Source organism: Panthera leo, chromosome C2 (genome assembly GCF_018350215.1).
Source record: "Panthera leo isolate Ple1 chromosome C2, P.leo_Ple1_pat1.1, whole genome shotgun sequence".
Taxonomy (NCBI): Eukaryota; Metazoa; Chordata; class Mammalia; order Carnivora; family Felidae; genus Panthera; species Panthera leo.
The window spans coordinates 24383539-24403339 of NC_056687.1; the positions used below are offsets into that span (position 1 = coordinate 24383539).

At 35.5% G+C, this 19801-nt stretch overlaps 1 pseudogene; it reads left to right on the forward strand.

The window, feature by feature from the left end:
* The first annotated feature begins 511 nt into the window (after positions 1-511).
* LOC122229233 lies at positions 512-8939 on the forward strand (annotated as a pseudogene).
* Positions 8940-19801: the final 10862 nt, after the last annotated feature.

Consider the following 19801-nt stretch of genomic DNA (forward strand, 5'->3'; position numbering starts at 1 on the left):
CACACACACACACACACACACACACATATCAGCAAAATATACTTCTATATATTAATAATATATATTAATAACTTATATAGTATAATATATTAATAATAAAATACATTGATATATATACAATTCCAAACTTATATAACATTTACTTGACCACTACCATAGCCCTATCTTTTTGTAAGTGCTGCTGTTACTTTATAATGATAATGTCTTACTATTTCCACACTTTCTATTGGAGTCCCCAAAAATGGTGAAGTTTTTGTTCCAGTTCTTGGCACTAGCCTTAAGGGAAAAAAAAGGAATGAAACCTTAATTTTAATTATAATTAAACACAATATAGAACAATACAGAAAGTTTAGGAGGCTCTGAAAAGAAAAAAAAAATCATCCAATACAGCAGCTGGCGTGAGACTTAAACATATGTCATATCATTTCACTTTTCTTCTCAAGCACTTCGATGTTTTCTCATTTCTCAGACAACAAACTCTCAGTTCTAACAATGGCTTAAGAGGGCCATGATGATCTGTACTCGCTTCTCTTATATCTCTGACCCCATCCCTGTGACTCCCCAGTTCACTCATTCTCCACCAGCCACACTGGGCTCTTGCTGTTCTGGCATGCACCAGGTGGGATCTCAGAGCAGAGCCTCTCTTGCCACCGCTCCCTCCCCAGGCATGTTCTGCTCTCAGGACATTTGCCAAGTGCTGCTCCCTTGGCCTGTTCCACTGTATTTCCAGAAACCTGGCCACTTTGCTTGCTCTGTGTTACCTTATCAAGGAGGCCACGCCTACAGCTCTGTTGAAAATCCAATCCTATCCCTAAGCCCCACAAATGCAAATCATCTGGCTATTTTCTTTGTCTACTTCAATTTTCTTCTGAAATGCACTCTCTTCTGACACAGCATAACTGACTTAGTTGTTTTGTTGATGGTCTGTGATCTTCCACCTGAGTGTGAGAAGCCAGGACTTGGATGCATCTCCAATGTTAGAGGGAGCCCTGCCATGTAGTTTCTACTCAATAAACATGCACACTGTTTTTTATTTTATTTTAATTTAATTTAATTTATTTTATTTTATCTTATCATCTTATCTTATCTTATTACTATTATCTTCTGTGTTTTTTTTTCCTGCCACGTGCATTGTTATTTCTTATCTTCCAGTGAGTTGTGTGTTTTCCAGCTCTCCATTAAGCTGTCCCCAGCCCTCCTCTCTGTACCAGATAGGAGCACAAGTCAGATTTGGCACGGTTTTAATAGCCTTTATCTATTTAGTAAGGAGGCATTTGGAAGTCTGATGTCTCTCTATGCCTGTGGGCTCATTGTCTGGTAACTTTTCTCAGCATTTGGCAGCATTACGAGCAACAGTTTCATAACTGACACCACTCTTAATCACTCACTCATCATAACTAATGTTGTGAGGTCTTTCTGCCTGTCTGCTCCTTGGGCTTTGGCATTACACAGAGTTGTCTCTCCTGATTTTCTGGCCTGTAAGGGAAATCAATCCAGTGTCTGCCTGCTTGGTTGAGCCACACATCCCATGCAGACTTTCTTTTGGTGCTTCCCCTGAAGCCTGATCGTGCACACATTCAGCTGGTTCTAGCTAACTACACATCTGAAACTATTACAACATTTCCTGCTCCAGTCCTAAAGATCATCTCTTTCAACTTACTTTTTTATCTAAAGTCAGTGCTTTGAATGTTTTGGAATACACTATGTTGTTAACATGATTTTTTTTAATGAAAGCAAAAGAAAAATATACGTGATTTGGGTAGAATTTAAGTTTGCATCTATTATGGATAAAGTCTTGCTAAGACTTTTTGCCTCTGATTTGGAAAGATATGAGTTTCTGGGGCCAAGTCAGGGCTGTGAAACGGACTGTGAATATGTCCGCAAAGCAAGACTATACAGGTAGCATCAAAAAGACAACAGTGTTTTCCCCAGACGGAACCATAAACTGCCAAAAGGGAAATTGTCACAGCTGCATTAATCTGCTTTCTCTTTGTTTTTTTCTCTCACTTGTGTCTCCGGAATTGTGGTAGTACAGAGCTGTACTGACATTGTATCCAATGAGTGGGGAGAGGAATCTCCCTCCATTACGTCCTAAATGATGAAGACATTTTTGTGATAAGAGCCTGTAATAGTCTAGAGTGTCTGATATTAGAAGGTAAATTACCTCTTTGGTGGAAAAGCTTTCAATCATTTAGGGTAAGCTCTCCCTCCATGGCCGTGACTTTGCCCATAAAAATAGAAGAGAATATAAAACTCTTCACATCATACAAAAGCATTTCCTTTACCTTTTAAAGGTAATCTTTAACAAAGGTAACAAAGGTAAATCTTTGTTTGAAGATTATGTGGATTAGATACCTAAAGATTTCTGATTTTTTTACCCATGACTTTTGAAGGAGATACATAGGCAAAAGTAAGATAAACGAATAATAGTTTCAAAAGTTGTTTTAAATCTATTCTTGCTTCAAGATATAAAAGTATCAAAGTATGGAATAGTCACATGGGCATATAATGTTAAATGGACCAAATTACTTAATGATCCTCTCAACACATGCTTTTGTAATTCAGATTTGCTCCTATAGCTCTGCATAGTTTATACAGTGTGCAGAATCTTAATCTCTTCATCACATCATCAGCATTCAAGATAATGAGGTTTTGACATATTTAAAAGGAGGTAAATCTAATGAAGAAATCATATACACAAGTCAAATTGCATTTAAGATGTTTCCCTACTTATCACTAGAATTAAAGGTGTAATTTAATATGGATTTTTGATTAAAAACAGATGGTTCACATCTGTTCCCCAAATGAAGAAAAAAGCCATTTTAACTGAAAAGTGTAAGTCACTGAAGTAATATCTGATGAGGAAGACATGTTGAATATAGTTTGATTCTGTCACCACAGATAGGTTCTGATATCTGTCCACTGTAAAGTAACGAGAATAAAAATAAATACATTTGTAGAACAATATCCTCACAGGAATTATCCCATGTTACAAGATGTTCCAGAGGTTAGCTGTGTGAACTTTCAGGCAATGCAATCTTCTCACAATGAACCCAGCCAACAACCCAAGAGGTTGACAAACTTGAGGAGAAGGTGATATGGCCAAATAGTAGATTTTCAGCTAGCTTTTTGAGAATGAGGTTCTTTGTGAGACACAGGTTGTAAGGTAAACTCTATGATTCTTACCTCCTGGTATTCACATCTTTATGCTATGACTTCCCCTTGAGAGTGGCAGACCTGTGACTAGCTTTAATCTGATAGAATATGGCAAAGTTGATAGGGTATATGTGACCGCATATACATGATTATGTTGATAAAACTGCAACACCCATATTGGGAAAAAACTCTTCCTTGCTGGCCTGGGAGAAGCAAGCTTCTATGTTCAGATCAAAAGTCAAAGAGCTGAGGGTAGCCAGAAATCAGCAAGAAAAATCAGATCTCAGTCCAGTAGCCTGAAAAGAAGTGAAATCTGTCAACAACCATGTGTGTTTGGAAGTAGGTTCTCCCCAGTCAGACCTCGTAAGAGGCTGCAAACTGCAGCCTTAACCATCATCTTGATTGCCTGTTTAAGACCCTAAAGCAGAGTTTCCAGCTAACCAAAGACAAGACTCTTGACTTGCAGAAAGAGTAAGACAATATATGGGTGTTATTTTAAGCTTCCAAATTTATGGCAATATTATTATGCTGCAATACATAGCTAATACAACCACTTTTGGACTCTGCATTTCATAAGATGTTCTTTCTTACTAAAGAAAGGCAAAGCATTCAAAATTAGCAGTGATGTTACAGGACCCATTGGAATGGTTAAAGGCGACACAGACAGCTCTGGCCCTTTAGAAATGGTGAGAAATGATTTGCATAAAGGTAATGCTGCTAAAACTTCTCTAAGAACCAATGAGAATATAAGTTATCAAATTGAATAGGGTGGTATCTTGAAGGAAATAATCATTTTTCAATAATCATTGGTTCAGTTTGATAACACATCAAGGATGGTGAAGGTGCTTAGAAAGCATTCCTGTGCGCCGTAGTGATTATGAATGCAACATCTTTGTAGGATGCTAAGATATTTTATGAACATAAGGAGCACTATTCCTGAAACTAAGAGGCCACATTACTTTTAGAAGACACCACCTTGAAACACAGATAGGCATATGACCAAGAATATATTCTAAAAGTATAGTTAAGGTCATGATCTTAGATTGAAGGCAAGAGCCAGTTTGCAAATTTTAACAGTGAAATCCTTATTTTTAAGTTATTAAAATATAGAGTATAATAATTAAGCTGTGGATATATAAGAAAATTGAACATTATCATATATTTACCCATTATAAATTTTTAAAATTTTTGCTATAATTTATCAGTTCCATAATTATAGTATCTGCAAATTATTTTCTAGATTATAGAATCAATTACAAGTATGTTTTCTCAAATATATGCTAATATAATTTTTTTTAAGTCAGGTTAAGGATTCAGTAAGTAATTGTATGAAAATAATAATGTTCTATATTGCCTTTTCACTTACTAAGTTCTTATGACTTTAACCCATTTCTTTATGGAAATCTCATGTCTGAAAGGTGCAATATACCATTTTGTTCCTGTTAATTTATTTTCACTTTCTCACTTATAGAGAATACCTACAGATAATGGATTGATGTAGACATTATCATCAGTATAATTTCATAACTCTCAGCAGATAAGCATTAAAGAGTTTTCTTCCACAATGGCAGATGGCAGCATGTTAGATAATTGTAAATTATTATATATAAGAATTATACTGTGATGGAAGCTAGAAAGAAAAAGTGACTGATAATTTTGTTGAGAAGACAAGAAAAATGAAATCTTGCAGATTTCAAGAAAATTGAATTTTAAAAATCGGGAGTTGTATATCACTACAGTATTGACCAAACTGTATTTTTTTGAACTATCATTCACCACAAGTGGTCCAACAACACAACAGGAGAGGGAAAAAGTCAAGTCCTACAGAGATTGCAGATGACAGCCCAGTGCTCAAATTCCTAATCAAATCACCACCATCTGCGTAACTTGTGATCAAATCTGCTTTTGCATTTGGCTTTTATCTCCTCAAGGATATTAGTCTTAATGCACAGATACCTTAAATAGAGAAGAATAATGGATTTGAAGATGAAAAAGAATAGCATGACCCACAGAGAATAAGAGTCAAGAGCTATGTTTATTATTATTACAAACTCTTTGTCCATGTGTTTGTAACTGTTTCCCAAGACTTAACCGATTGTGTACAGGGAAGACATGATGTTCTGTATTCTGACCCCTCTGTATTACCTGTCAGCTCATAATTGATAAATGTTAATTAACTGACTCACTGGCTAAATACTGCCTGGAAAACACAAAGAGTAATCCTGAGATCAGGGAATTCGTTATTTCTGGGGTACACACAGGGTACTCCCTTGTTACTTTCTTACTGCTTTCCAGAACACATCTAATCTATGTATTTAAAAGTGTATTGTGTTTCTTTCCTTGCTTTAAAATTCTTGTACCTGGATTGGTGAACCAGGATGAAATGCATACCGGTGCATTTTTGCAGAGATCAATGACACTGTAGTTCATTTTGACATGAACAGAGCCAGAAATACAGATACTCTTAAACCTTATATGTTATTCAGTGCTTTTCAAATATATAACAGAACTAACTTAAATATGCCTCACAGAAGCCCAAAGCAGAAATGCATGGAAATTTAGGAAGAAACTGAAATCAAGCATTGTAAAGCTCTTAGCCTTTCTCTTTTCTCCCTGTTTCCCTATTTATCTATTTATTTCCCCTTCTAGAAATGCCTTTGCTTCTCTAGACCCCATGACAAATCTGTCTATCTGTATTGATATTGAGGTCATGTGTTATAATTCCAGCCTTGTGAACTGGCTAATTGGTCCCAGTTGCAAATTCAGGGAAACATACGACAATGAGCCAACTTGGAAAGGTGTCCATTGCTAATCTATCCAGAGAGGGCCAAGAGAATGAGCCATAGTGGAATATAATGGCTCATAGCAAATTTCCCAAAAAAGCAGCAGCCTGTCTATAGTGTAATCTTAGAGTGAATTGTACAATGAATCTTAGAATGTAATCTTAAATGAATCAAGAAATATCATTCCACTTCAAGGTTTTAAAACTTCGAGCACTTTTATCACTGTGTCTTTTGTATTGAACTCAGCAATGTGTACACATCTCCAAGAAAGGCACCTGACTTTTGTCCTCTTCATTTCCACAAATAAAACAGGTGAGAGGCAACTGTCAAGAAAAGTTTAATCCAAGCTGAAATTACTAGATAAATTAACAGTGCAATCCCTTGCTTTCATTATCTTTTCATTTCATACAGTTTCACATTTTTAAAAAGGAATTCATGAATATATTTACATGAAAATAACATAAATGAAATAGACACTATAGAGGAAGGGCCAAGAAATTTTCTAGGTCTGTTAGGCACAGCTTTTTTTTTTCTTTCTAGACACTGCTTTTTCTTTTGTCAATTTAAAGGAAGGTAGTAAATGTTTAAATCAATTTTCATTTTGTTCAAAATGCTCAATCACTAAAACCAAGTGATAACCTGTTCATTTCAGATACTTAATGAAAACAAGCAAAAGGTATGAAAAACATCTACTACCAGTGGTATGCTAGATCCAGCATGTGCTGGATAATGAAAGCTGTTTTTACAAGTTGGTTATTAAATACAGCTGTCCTTGAAAGTTAAGCTATATAAACTTACTAGAATTATTTTTAAAAGGTAATAAAGGCTGAAAACTGCATCCTAATTATTTTACTATATTTTACTGTCATGTATGGTCTTGAGGTTATTTTGTCTATTTAATCTATACGGGGGAAATACATAATAGTGTACTACAACACATTTCTTCTAACTTTACATTCAATAACATCATAATATCACATTGGTAGTTCAAAAGTCGTCATAGCAGGGATGCATAATCAGACCATAGAAATGGGCAAATGTTACAATCAGGGTTTTTTCTTGTTGTTGTTTACCGAGCTTATTGTTACACATTTATCAATCTACTGTATGTTAGTCTCTAGAAGTATGAATTATATATTTTAGGGCATTACACTGCAGTTCTCTAGAGATAGATGAACTAAAAATCCCAAAGAACATGCTAGAAGAAAAACATTAGTTGGGGAAAATGACCTGTTTTGCTTCATTTCTTCTGCTTGAAAGTGTTGATACTTGTAGTTTGCGGAGTGCTCAGTGCAGTATTATGGGAAGTGTGGGACAGTTACTTGAACCAGGTTAATTAAAAACTCCAGAGATGATTGATGAGTAGCCAATGAAAAGATGTGGCAGGAGATACAGAAGGAGGGGTCAGGAAGAAAGATAAAAATGTTTAAAATATTTTATTTTTAGAAGACAAATGTGCTAGGTAGGGTGTAAGTCAATGTTCTCCTCCCTCATTAAGATGTACGTTATCCAGGAGGCTTTTGGATTTGGACATAATATTGAAGTTTGGGAGTCATCCTAAGATGGGAAAATAAGCCCAACCAAAATACTACATACAGTCCCCTTAAATCCAGTCACCACTTTCAATCTATTAGATTGTCAAAAGTTATCTTAATGTATTCATTACTCAACCTGTTTCTTTTTTATAAAACAATGAAAATAATCTTTCATAAAAGTAGCTACAACTCTTTCACCACCATTTTAGATGAGTTCGGGCGCGTTCAGGGTGGTATGTCCGTAGTTTCACCGCCATTTTAAACCTAGCTCCATACAAGGCTCCACACCTGCTGTTGCAGCCTGACCTGGACCGCGTGGCCGGCACCCGCAGTGGACAACTCAGCCACCACGGAGAACATGAATGAATACATCAGTATAGAGGAATTTGCAGAGGGATACAAGATCAACGCCAGCAGAATGACAGTAAAATGTTTATTGTGACACAAGCAAGAAAGACCTGACTGAATATTTGTCTCAATTTGGAGAAGTTGTAGGCTGCACAGTTAAAACAGACCCAGTGACTGGAAGATCAAGAGGATTTGGATTTGTGCTTTTCAAAGAAGCTACGAGTGTTGATAAAGTTTTGGCACTGAAAGAAACAAACTGGATGGGAAATTGATAGATCCCAAAAGGTCTAAAACCTTTTGGAAAATGTTTATTTATTTATTTTGAGAAAGAGAAAGAGAGTATGTACACAAGAGTAGGGGAGAACAGAAAGAGAGGGAGAGAGAGAATCCCAAGCAGGCTCCGCACTATAAGCACAGAGCCCAACGTGGGGCCAGATCCCATGAACCATGAGGTCATGACCTGAGCTGAAATCAAGGGTCAGTCGTTTCATCGACTGAATCACCTAGGTGCCCCAAGGCTAAAGATTTAAAAGAAAAAGAACCCCCCCTAAAAAGGTTTCTGTGGGTGGATTGAGTTCAGATACTTCTGAAGAACAAATTTAAAAATGTTTCAGAGACTTTAGAGAGATTGAAAATATTGATGTTCCCACAGCTATGAAAACAAATGAAAGAAGAGGATTTTGTTTTATCACATGTACTGACAAAGAGCCAGTGAAGAAACTGTTAGAAAGCAGATATCATCGATTTGGTTCTGGGAAGTGTGAAATCAATTGCACAACCCAAAGAGGTATATAGCAGCAACAGCAACAAGAAGAAGGAGGAAGAGGGGCTGCAGCTAGTGGTCAAGGTGGTGCTAGAAGCCTTCTCATGGATGAAGTCAGCACCAACACTGGAACCAAGGATTTAATAACTATTATGATCAAAGACATGGAAATTACAGTAGTGCCTATGGTGGTAATCAAAACTATTGTGGCTAGGGCCACTAGGATTATATTGGGTATAACTATGGGAACTATGGATATGGACAGGGATATGCAGACTACAGTGGCCAACAGACGCTTAGGGCAAGGCGTCTGGAGAGGGTGGCGATCACCAAAACAATTACCAGCCGTACTAAAGGAGGATGTTGGAGAAAACAAGAGGAGCTTGCTCAAGTAACCCATCTTGCAGGATGACAGTGAAGACTGGCCTTCTGTTGATCTAAAATGATTATTTTGTAAAAGACTTTCTCGTGTACAAGACACAACTGACACAACTGTGCCCAACTGCTGATAGCCGCCAATTAGTTTTCTATGTATTTACTTTGTCTTTTGTGTGTCATGACTCGATGTGGATTTCTGTTTATACAAATTTTATTTGTGTGATTTCATGTTAAACCTCCAACAAATGCTTCCCTATGTGATTGTTTCTCTGTGTCAGGTACTAAACAGCTCTGTAAAAGTATAATTTTAAATAAGCAATAATTAAGGCACATTTTATTTTGTAGGGAGTTTGGGTCCATACAGAGAAACCGTGGTCCTTTAGGAATAGCCAATGTCACCCTGTTCCCCATTTTTGTTAGATGTATTCTATGCTCCAAGGCTTTGTTTCCCTGTTAACTGAGGTTTCCACCACATCTTGAATGTTCCTTCTCTGTATATCTATCTGGAGACCCTGTCATAGTGTTGTCATTAGTGGAAGCCTTCTAACAGACCCTGAATTTTCTGGATTATGTTTTGACATTTAAGCATATGGTGTTAGCTCTTTTATGAACAAAAATCATTGTGTTTTATTCCTGTCTCTGGAAAGCCATTTGTTATGATATGCTAAATCAGACTTCATCAGTGCTCTGCTAGAAAGACCTTTGGCTAATCATAATACCATGACTTTAATTATTCTGTTGATAAAAATGTCCAGATATACCCATGGTTTTAAAAGCACTGTTAAACTGTGTATTGGAGCTACATTTTAACAAGGATTTTGGCATACAGATATGAGACTGTTAAAATTTGAGCAAAAGTTATAAGTCAGGGTAAGACAGATATCATATAATTTCACTCATATGTGGAATTTGAGAAACTTAACAGATGAACATAGGGGAAGGGAAGAGGAAGAAAAAATAAGATAAAAACAGAGAGGGAGGCAAACCATAAAAGACTCTTAAGGGGCGCCTGGGTGGCGCAGTCGGTTGAGCGTCCGACTTCAGCCAGGTCACGATCTCGCGGTCCGTGAGTTCGAGCCCCGCGTCGGGCTCTGGGCTGATGGCTCGGAGCCTGGAGCCTGTTTCCGATTCTGTGTCTCCCTCTCTCACTGCCCCTCCCCCGTTCATGCTCTGTCTCTCTCTGTCCCAAAAATAAATAAAAAACGTTGAAAAAATTTAAAAAAAAAAAATAAAAGACTCTTAAATACAGAAAACAAACTGAGGGTTGCTGGAAGGGAGGTGGGTGGGGGCCTGGGTTAAGTGGGTGATGGGTATTAAGGAGAGCAATTTTCAGGATGAACACTAGGTGTCATATGTAAGAGATTCTTCGGGTTTCTACTCCTGAGGCCAAGACAACACTGTATGTTAACTAACTGGAATTTAAGTAAATAAATTTTTAAAAAGTCTAAAATCTTGTAACTAAAAACATTCTATGTAAAAAACAAAATTGAACAAAAGTTAGACTCAGATATTTGAAGTAGTGGCTGAGAAAATTATATTCTGTTAGTATTATGTCACAGCAAACACCAACCTGAACAAAGTGTTTTCTCTTGGGGCATTCTTAGGAAGCTATATTAAGTGTTAACTGTTAACATGGTGTGAGTTCTCAGAAAAAGTCACGGTAGTAGATTTCATCATTTTTAATGGATTAGTGCATGAGCTGAGTAGTTAAGCATAGCACATTCAGACATAGTAGGAGCAGTGGAGAAAAGTATACTTTAAATTTTATGTATGTTAACACAAATCTAAGTGACCAAGTCATTACAACAGATCTTCCTGGTGCATCAAAAAGCAGTTTTAGCTCTAGATTTTGGAGAATTTCCTGGGTGAGTTCAAGCTTTGAATTTTACATTCCATGTAGTTGTTAGACTTAAGGTTTTTAATTTTTGTTTCTGTGGTTCCACATTAGCTTCTAGGATTGGCATACATATTCACAGGCAGGGTGTTGACCTCACCTTCAACCAAATGTAAATCTTTTTATGCTGATGAGGGCCTTTGTTTTATTTGGTGCCTGCAACTTTCTTTGTTCAATGATGTTTGTACTTGCTGACTATTAAGTTACAATGCACTTGGCCCTGTTTTGGTCCTGTTTAGCTATTTGACTTTAAACTTAGACCGGGTACCAATGTTGGCTATTGCAGGGGACTGTTTATTCTTTCAACATGCAACCTTAAGGAAGACAAGGGAGATTTTCATTTTAAGTTATGTTGTCAAAGTCTGTAGGTACAGTGTTTTTAGGGCAGTGAATCCTATTAACTTCAAACAAACAAAAAGTGACTGCAGATACCTTAGAGATTAATTCTGTTTACATTTTGTTTTCACTGCCTTCCTATAATTTTTTTTAGTATCATAATCATACAAAAATGAGATAAGATTTAAAAGCTATTATTAATCGATACCAAAATCTATAAAGAAAATATATTTTTAAATAATTTTTCTGGGATGAGTAAAGGTACAAATATATCCTGAAATTATCTAAATTATCTTATATGCATAGAGAAATAAAGCTAAATATTCACAGTGTCCTAGAAGTGATTAGTTTATTGAATATCAATTAGTATGTTTTACATGTTGTTACAGTCAATATAGAATATAGAATGTATCAGATACAAGGGCCTCGTTGAAAAAAAGTCTGCTTTTTCAATTCCTTTATATTCTGATTTTGTGCTCGTTGATTAATTCACTGAATGGGTTGAATTTTGAACCAAAACATATTTTAAAAATCTGAAAAGAAAATGGAGTCATTACCATTTTAAATGTCACTGAAATGAAAATACTGAAGTCCTGGGTAAGTGATTTCTTTTCATAAGGTTAAATATCTGCCAAGAATATTAGCTGAGTTTTCCCAAAATTGCCCTTCAAGTGCTATTGCTGCCAAAAACCAACACAAGGAAGTGAAACCAGTATTATCTAAAAATCACAGTGCCATGACATTGAATTGCTGTGATCTTATTGCAGCTGGGATGTCATCGCCAATGTTTATTTTAACCAATTTTATAAAGCAATCTCTGTTGCTACTGCTTAGTAATATGCTTACAAACTTGATTATTGCCCTGGAGACTGATAATCTAGTGGGTGAGACATACTATAAACAAATCATTGCCACATAATGTGTTAAGTGCTGTAATAGAAGTGTTAGTGATGTATTTTGTTTTGGAACACAATGAGGAAGAAGGCTACCTTTCAAAGACTATAGGAAAGCTTCAGAAAAAGAAAAAAAAAAACAATAACTGGGATACATGTTTAAGGAGAAGGAGGAGAGAGAAATAGGCAAAGGCAGAAATGTCCTAATAACTTCAAATGATTAGCTCATAGAAAAATGTTCAGTGTAGGTAATAATCAGATAATTTACATTAAGGGAAAGATTATCCATTTATAGCCTAGCATCTTTGTATTGGAAGAGCTAGTCCAAGATTCGTGGAGTAGCTCATAATTTGCTACAGAAACAGAAAAACTAAATTAGAATCTTTGGAAAGAAGGTCACAGGTATATTTATTTTGAAATAATTATCCAGGAGATTCTGATGCTCATTGCTGACACAAAGTATTACTAAGTCAAAACATTATTTTCTAGCACAGCGATGTAAAATTTTTATTGTGAAATTTCATGTTACAACATTGCTTTTCCCATGTGCCAAGCCCTATCCCTTTGGGGCTGTGAACGTACAAAGATATCAGTTTGATATTTAAACATTTAAACACAAACTACAACTGTTCCCAGAAGTCTTTGTGAGAAGAGAGCCTTCCAAATTCTATATTTCTGAGGCTCTGATTTCCTTTTTTTTTTCAGCTTTGTTGAGGTGTAGTTCACAAAATTATAATATGTTTAGAGTGTACAATGTGATAAGATGATGTACGTACATATTGTGGAAGGATTGATTCTCCATCGAGCTAAAGCATCCATCACTTCATAGATTTACTTTTTCTTTGTGAGAACATTTAATTTCTACTCTCTTAGCAAATTCCAGTTGTACAATTCAGCGTTATCATCTGTAGTAACCATGTTATACATTAGTTCCTCAGACCTTATTTTCTTTTATAACTGAATGTCTGTAGCCTTTTACAAACTTTTCTTTGTTTTTCCCACTCCCCAGCCCGTGGCAACCAACATTCTACTTTGTTTCTATGAGTTTGGTTTGTTGAGATTTCACATATAAGTGAGATCATATCGTATTTGTCTTCCTCTGCCTGGCTTAGCAGAATGCCTTTCAAGCATTTCCATGTTGTCACAAATGACAAAATTTCTTTTTTTTTTTTTTTGTCTGAAATAATATTCCAGTTTGTGTGTATACATACATATATACATACATACATATATGAAAAAAAAAAAATATATATATATATATATATAAATACATATACATATGTATACCACATTTTCTTTATGTATTCATCCATTGATTGAGACTTAGGTTGTTTCCATACCTTGGCTATTGTGAATAATGCTGCAATGAACAAGATAGTACAGGTACCTCTTTTAGATAGTGATTTCATTTCTTTCAGATACATACCCATAAGTAGAATTGTTGGTCATTTCATAGTTCTTTTTTTTTTTTTACATTTATTTATTTTTGAGGCACAGAGTGAGACAGCCTGAGTGGGGGAGAAGAGAGAGAAGGAGGCACAGAATCTGAAGCAGGTTCCAGTATGTCTTTGGAAAAATGTCTATTGAAATCTTCACATAATTTTTTAATTATTTCTTTTTTTCTCTTGAGTTGTATGAGTTTCTTGTATATTTTCATATTAACCCCTTATCATATATATGGTTTGAAAATACTTTCTCCAGTTCTGTAGGCTGCCATTTCATTTTGTTGATAGTTTCCTTTGTTGAGTAAAACTTGTTCATTTGGGACAGTCTGGGGTTCTGATTTCTTAATGTTTTTGCAAGCTAAAAATGGGAGTTCAATTTTGATAAATGGATTGGTTTTATATTGAATTCTAAATCAATATGTTACAAAAAAAACAAACAAACAAAAACATGTTAAAAAATATCGATTGTGATGGTTCACTGCTTTTTCTGTTTGGCTTGACTAACATACATAAAAGCAAAATACCAATATCCTTTCTTTGTAGTCATAGTCTTGGACACCGATTTAAAAGGTGTCAAGGATGTTTTTAGATATAGTTAAGATTAGTAAGATTAGTGTAAAGAGAACTTACAGTCCATTGATTTTAACTCATTTTCAAAGTGCAAAAAGAGCTCAAGAAGAAAACCTGTTGCTCAGGTTCCTTGAACCTGACAAGTTCAAGGAAAAGCATGAGTGGAACATAAGCTTTATCTTTGGCTAATCACACAGTCTTTGACCTATGAAATGTTTAGCCAAAAAATTTTCCCTCTGGTTATATTTTCTCAAATAACTAACATTCATGATTTTGCTGTAGCAGAAATTTTGTGGTAGACTATTCCACGTTTCAAAGAACCAATTGCCAGGAAACAAACAAATAAACAAAAAAATCATAAGGCTTCATGAACAAAACCTGTTCTTTTTTTATTTTTTTAATGTTTATTCATTATTGAGAGACAGAGAATGAGTATGGGAGGGGCAGAGAGAGGTGGAGACACAGAATCTGAAGCAGGCTCCAGGCTCTGAGCTGTCAGCACAGAGGCTGACGTGGGGCTCGAACTCACAAACCAGGAGACCATGACCTGAGCCGAAGTTGGATGCCCAACCAACTGAGCCACCCAGGTGCCCCAAAACCTGTTCTTTATTGGTGGAGTATGTTATGTATAGATCCTGAGATTTCTTACTCTCAATCTCTGATAGACATTTTAATGAAAGGGACTTACATTTAAGAAATATTGGTTAAATTTACCAATGCCTTTGTAAGTGTGTTAGCAGTTATGGTTAAAACAAACATAAAGTTAAAATTCTTTTTTTACTCATTTATGTTGGTTATATTATTAAGAAGGGGAAAAAGTAACAAGTGTTTAGAAAAGATAGTACTGTCAATTGCCTTGGCCAATTTGTATTTGATATAGTCTGGCCAAAGGAGTTCTGATCAGATATCTGACAGATGTCAATTCCTGTTGCATAATAGAGTCACAGAGTATATCTTCAGTGAATAGAAATGCAGATAGTCCTAAAATAGCCCATCTGATCTTGACAGCCAGAAAATGCCCACATCAAGGTACTTTCCAGTGGCATAATGACATCTCTGCTCTGTACATGTCCTAAATGTGGTTGTTGAAATGTCTTTGCTGCAAATGCTATTGTCAAACTGCTTTCAATTTTATCTTTAAAATAGCAAAGAAACTGTATCTGTCAAGTTGCCCTCTAATGGCATATAATGATTTCTGCAATGGCAGTGTCTACACAAGCAGTTGATTTGTAGCTCTCTAACATTTTGTAAGATTATCTGTTCTCCCCACACCCTGATTAAATGTTACCTAACATTCATCACTTTGGGGATTTAGAAAATTTTTAGCTTATTTTTTAAATCAACATTGGACAACCAGCAAATGTGATTCTTGTTCTCTATATTTATTAGCTTTATATGTCTGTAAACATATTTTACTTGAATAAAGAAAAAAACACAATTTCACAGAGATAAACACTTCTTAAAATTGTAGGGAAAGGGATGGAACTCAGAGTAAAATGAGATACACATGTCAGATCCTGGCAAATGAGAATGAAAAGTAAATGCATGGAAATGTAGGCAGAGATTCTCAAATTATAAGATAGTATCTAAAATGGAATTACAATGACATAAATGTAATCATCTTTTTAAAAATGCAGGCATGTTACAAAACATGACTGCAATTATGAATCCTTGAATAATCATATAACCGGTTCAAACTAATGGGTGGAAAAGAGCATAAGGTACTAATGTGCTATTACAGTTAATGCTCAATGACTACTACAGTGTTAACAAACAACTGTTGACTTCATCAAATGGTTATTTTTAAAGTACAATTTGTAAAAATGGGTTCAGAGTCCAGAATATGATGAACTATTAAAATGTTAAAAAAAATACACAGATTAAATGTTAAAAAAAAAGACACAGATTGTCTACATAGCAAACCCTGAGATTGAAATTAGCATGCAGTGGTGCCTGGATGGCTCAGTCGGTTAAGCCTCCAACTCTTGATTTCAGCTCAGGCCATGATCTCACGGTCATGGGAGTTAGCCCCCGGGGTCCATCTTGTGCTGCACAGGGAGCCTGTTTGGGATTTTCTGTCCTCCTCTCTCTCTGCCCCTGACTCACTCACACATGCACCCTCTCTCTTTTGCTCAAATTAATTAATTAATTAAGAGTAAAGTGTGTTTTCAAAAGAAAGAAAGAAGGTAGTCAGTGCTCACAAGTGTAGTAAGTGCTTTGGAAGTATTTGAGAACCAACATTTTGGAAGAGAAGATAAACAAGATTGGGCAAAGACAGTCGTTGAACTGTGATGCAGTCTTAGAAATGGGCTCAATTGTCCCTTTGGAGAATTAGGAGGCTGGAATTGCCCTTCAGTAGTGTATCAGGTCAGCAAGGGATCTAACATTAGACCACATCTCACCCCTAATTATCACCAACTCATTGTAATTATTGCACCTGGTCCTTTCTGGAAAGGAAGCATGACACTGGGTGAGATGGCTGTGTCAAGCTGAGGCAATTTCTGAAGAAGCCTGACAGCTGAGGACTGTCTAAGGCAGTAATTTAGCTGCTCAAAAATGAAGAAGAAAATGCTTTGTTTTTGCAAGGAGACTCACACTACACAACAGTTTTTCTCCTCAGATCCATTTCTTCAGGTGATTCTTGGAATTGCTCTTTATAGATTCTACTGGATGGATCTCTCTTCCTGAGGGAAATATAAAACAGGAAGATTTATGGGACAAAGTACAACCCACATCGATGCAGCTGGTCTTAGGTCCTCAACAGATGCCAACAATAAAATGTCCCAATGTGATATAATAAAATAATTTCCAAATTATACTTAATATTTGTAATCCCTTTGGAAAATATTTATCTCTATTTTCTTAACTATAAAAATAACACAGTTATAAAAATAGAGATAAATATATAAACTATGCAATCTGGTGAAATGTGTTTTAATAGTAAAATCAGAGAAAGGGCACCTGCGTGGCTCAGTCGATTAAGTGTCTGACTTCAGCCCAGGTCATGATCTTACGATTGGTGAGTTCAAGCCCCACATTGGATTCTGTGCTGACAGGTCAAAGCCTGGAGCCTGCTTCAGATTCTGTGTCTCCCTCTCTCTCTCCCCCTCCCCCACTCACGCTCTGTCTCTCTGTATCTCTCTCTCTCAGAAATGAATAAACATTAAAAACATTTATTTTCAATAGTATAATCAGAGAAAAACATGAATAAGTTTCTTGCATAAACATTAAAATCTATGGTAAATCAAAATGCAACCCAAACAGAAACATAAGTTACAAATTCTAATCATTTTCTAAAACTGTGACAAAGTATCTTAAAATAAGTACCAAAAGTCACCTTCTGATTGAAACATTTTAATGTAAATGAATGTACAATTCTAAATATAAAAACATTAAAGACATTGTACTGTTTATGAATCTATTTCTTACCAACTCCAAATTCATCTTCTGTGCCTGCTCTGTGAATATGGGCCATTTTAAATATTTTTCTTTCTCCCTCCTCCATGAAAGAAAGCTTTGCCAGTAGTGAGTGCTGGAGTGACATTACAGGAACAAACATTTGCTTCCTGGTTCTGGTATGATTGCTTCTCAGGCTCCACTAGGGCACAAGGAATCCCCAGCACTCGGGCCCCCAGCACTTGCAAGATTTCTAGTACCTAATTCGTCCAGTCCACAGTGACCAGGAACACTCGTCAGCCAACAGCCCTTTTCAGAATTCTTTAGGGCAGCTTTGTAGCCCTACATCTGCCACAAAACACCTCCCGGTGGCACCCTAAGGATAGAATGTCAGCAAGTTCCATTTTAATGCACCATAGTGATTTTTTTTTTTTTTTGGCCCTGATCAGCCCCTCTCTAAGAAATTCAGGATTTCAGCCCTGTGTTGGGAGCGAAATGAGGTGGGGGAAGAGTCTTCCTTAGTTGTTCTATCTCTGCCCAAGGGGTAATGGTTTTTCTTATATCTGCTATGCCCATATTTAGAATTTTTACTTTGTGCAAGTTAAATCATTATTCTAATCCCTTGTTATAGTTAGTAACTCTTTATTAAATTTTTCCTGATCATATTACTGCATGGTTTCTCTTTCCCACTTGGACCTAGATTGATACAGACATATATAAAGAAAAACATGTTATCGCCACTGGTTCTCAGTAAATCTATATTAAAACATTAGTGATAATGAGATATCATGCCTTGAATAGAATTAGTATAGTTTTAAAAAAAATGAAATACTTTGTATAGCTGGATATGGTAAGATGTGGACTATAATACACTAAAGGTAAAAAGTATAAGTTGCTATAGGAATTTAAGAAAGCAATCAAAGTTTTTAATCAAATTCTTAATTTTCAAGCACTTTAATAATTATTATAATTTATTCTAAGGGATGATGAGACGTGCAATAATTTATGAGCAAGATGGCATTTAAATCTTTTTGAAAATAAATTAAATTTTTAAATGGGGAAGTGAGAACAGCCTACATTTCTATCACTGATGATTTCTCAAAAGAAAAATTCATGGCTAATCACATAATGAGATGGACTTTTAGTGACAGGGATGAATCTTGAGCAAAGAAAACTATGTCAACTTATTTTTTAGCAGTCTTATTGAGCCAAAAATTCATATACCATACATTTCACACACTTAAAATTTACAATTAATGTTTTAAGGAACATTTGCAGATATGTGCAACCATCACCAAAGTAAAGTGTAGAACATTTTATCTTCTCATAAAAAACCTCATGCCTTTGTTTGGATGTTTACATTAATATTAGTTTATTCAATAAACATATTAAAACAAACCAAAACTAATCATCTTTGGTTTTAACAGTTTCAAGGATCAACTCAAGAAAAACACCCTAAATTATAAAAGAGCATAATTAATATGTTTCTGTAAGTATTTTAAATTATATTTTAAATGTAATGAATTTAATCATCTTGAAGCTGTCACTGCCAGGAACTGACAAATGCATCCTTCTCAAGCATTTAAACAACTAATTTCAATGTAATCAACCAAACTTCATTTTGTAAATGTATATTCAATTCTCTTAAACATGATAATATAGTAATTTTACAAGCTGTCAAGTATTTCAATTTAAAATTGCAAATCTAAAACAATTACTCAATTTAATTTAAAATGCAATCAAACCTAATCTTCAGTTTTGATAAGCCTTACAACACTTTAAAAACAAATATTCACAATTTCTAAATTCATACAAATCTGTGAGACCATGGATATGATTTATAATCCCCTTACATCTAGATTTAATTTGAAACTTTACTAGATTTTTAGTCTATACAGAAGGAACAATGTTATTTTATCAAGTTTCTAGATTACCAAAGCATATACAGTTGAAATATCAGAGACACGTATGGGCCAGAGTCCAGACTCAAAGACACGTATGGGCCAGAGTCCAGACTCAAAGGCAGTAATTAAGTTATTTTAAGTAATGTGTGTGTGTGTGTGTGTGTGTGTGTGTGTGTGTGTGTGTGTTTCCATGTTTATGTGAGAATTTTTGAAAATTATACTTTATATACACTCTCCTCTGTCCTTAGGTCTTATGACTATAGGGCATTTTTATTGACATGACTGCCCCCTTCCTTAATTGTTCCTTTTCTGCCCCCTAATAAGTTCCTAGGCAGCTGATCACATGTGGATAGCTTTCTTCATTTGATAACAATATTTTCTGTGAAACTATCTAAGGCTT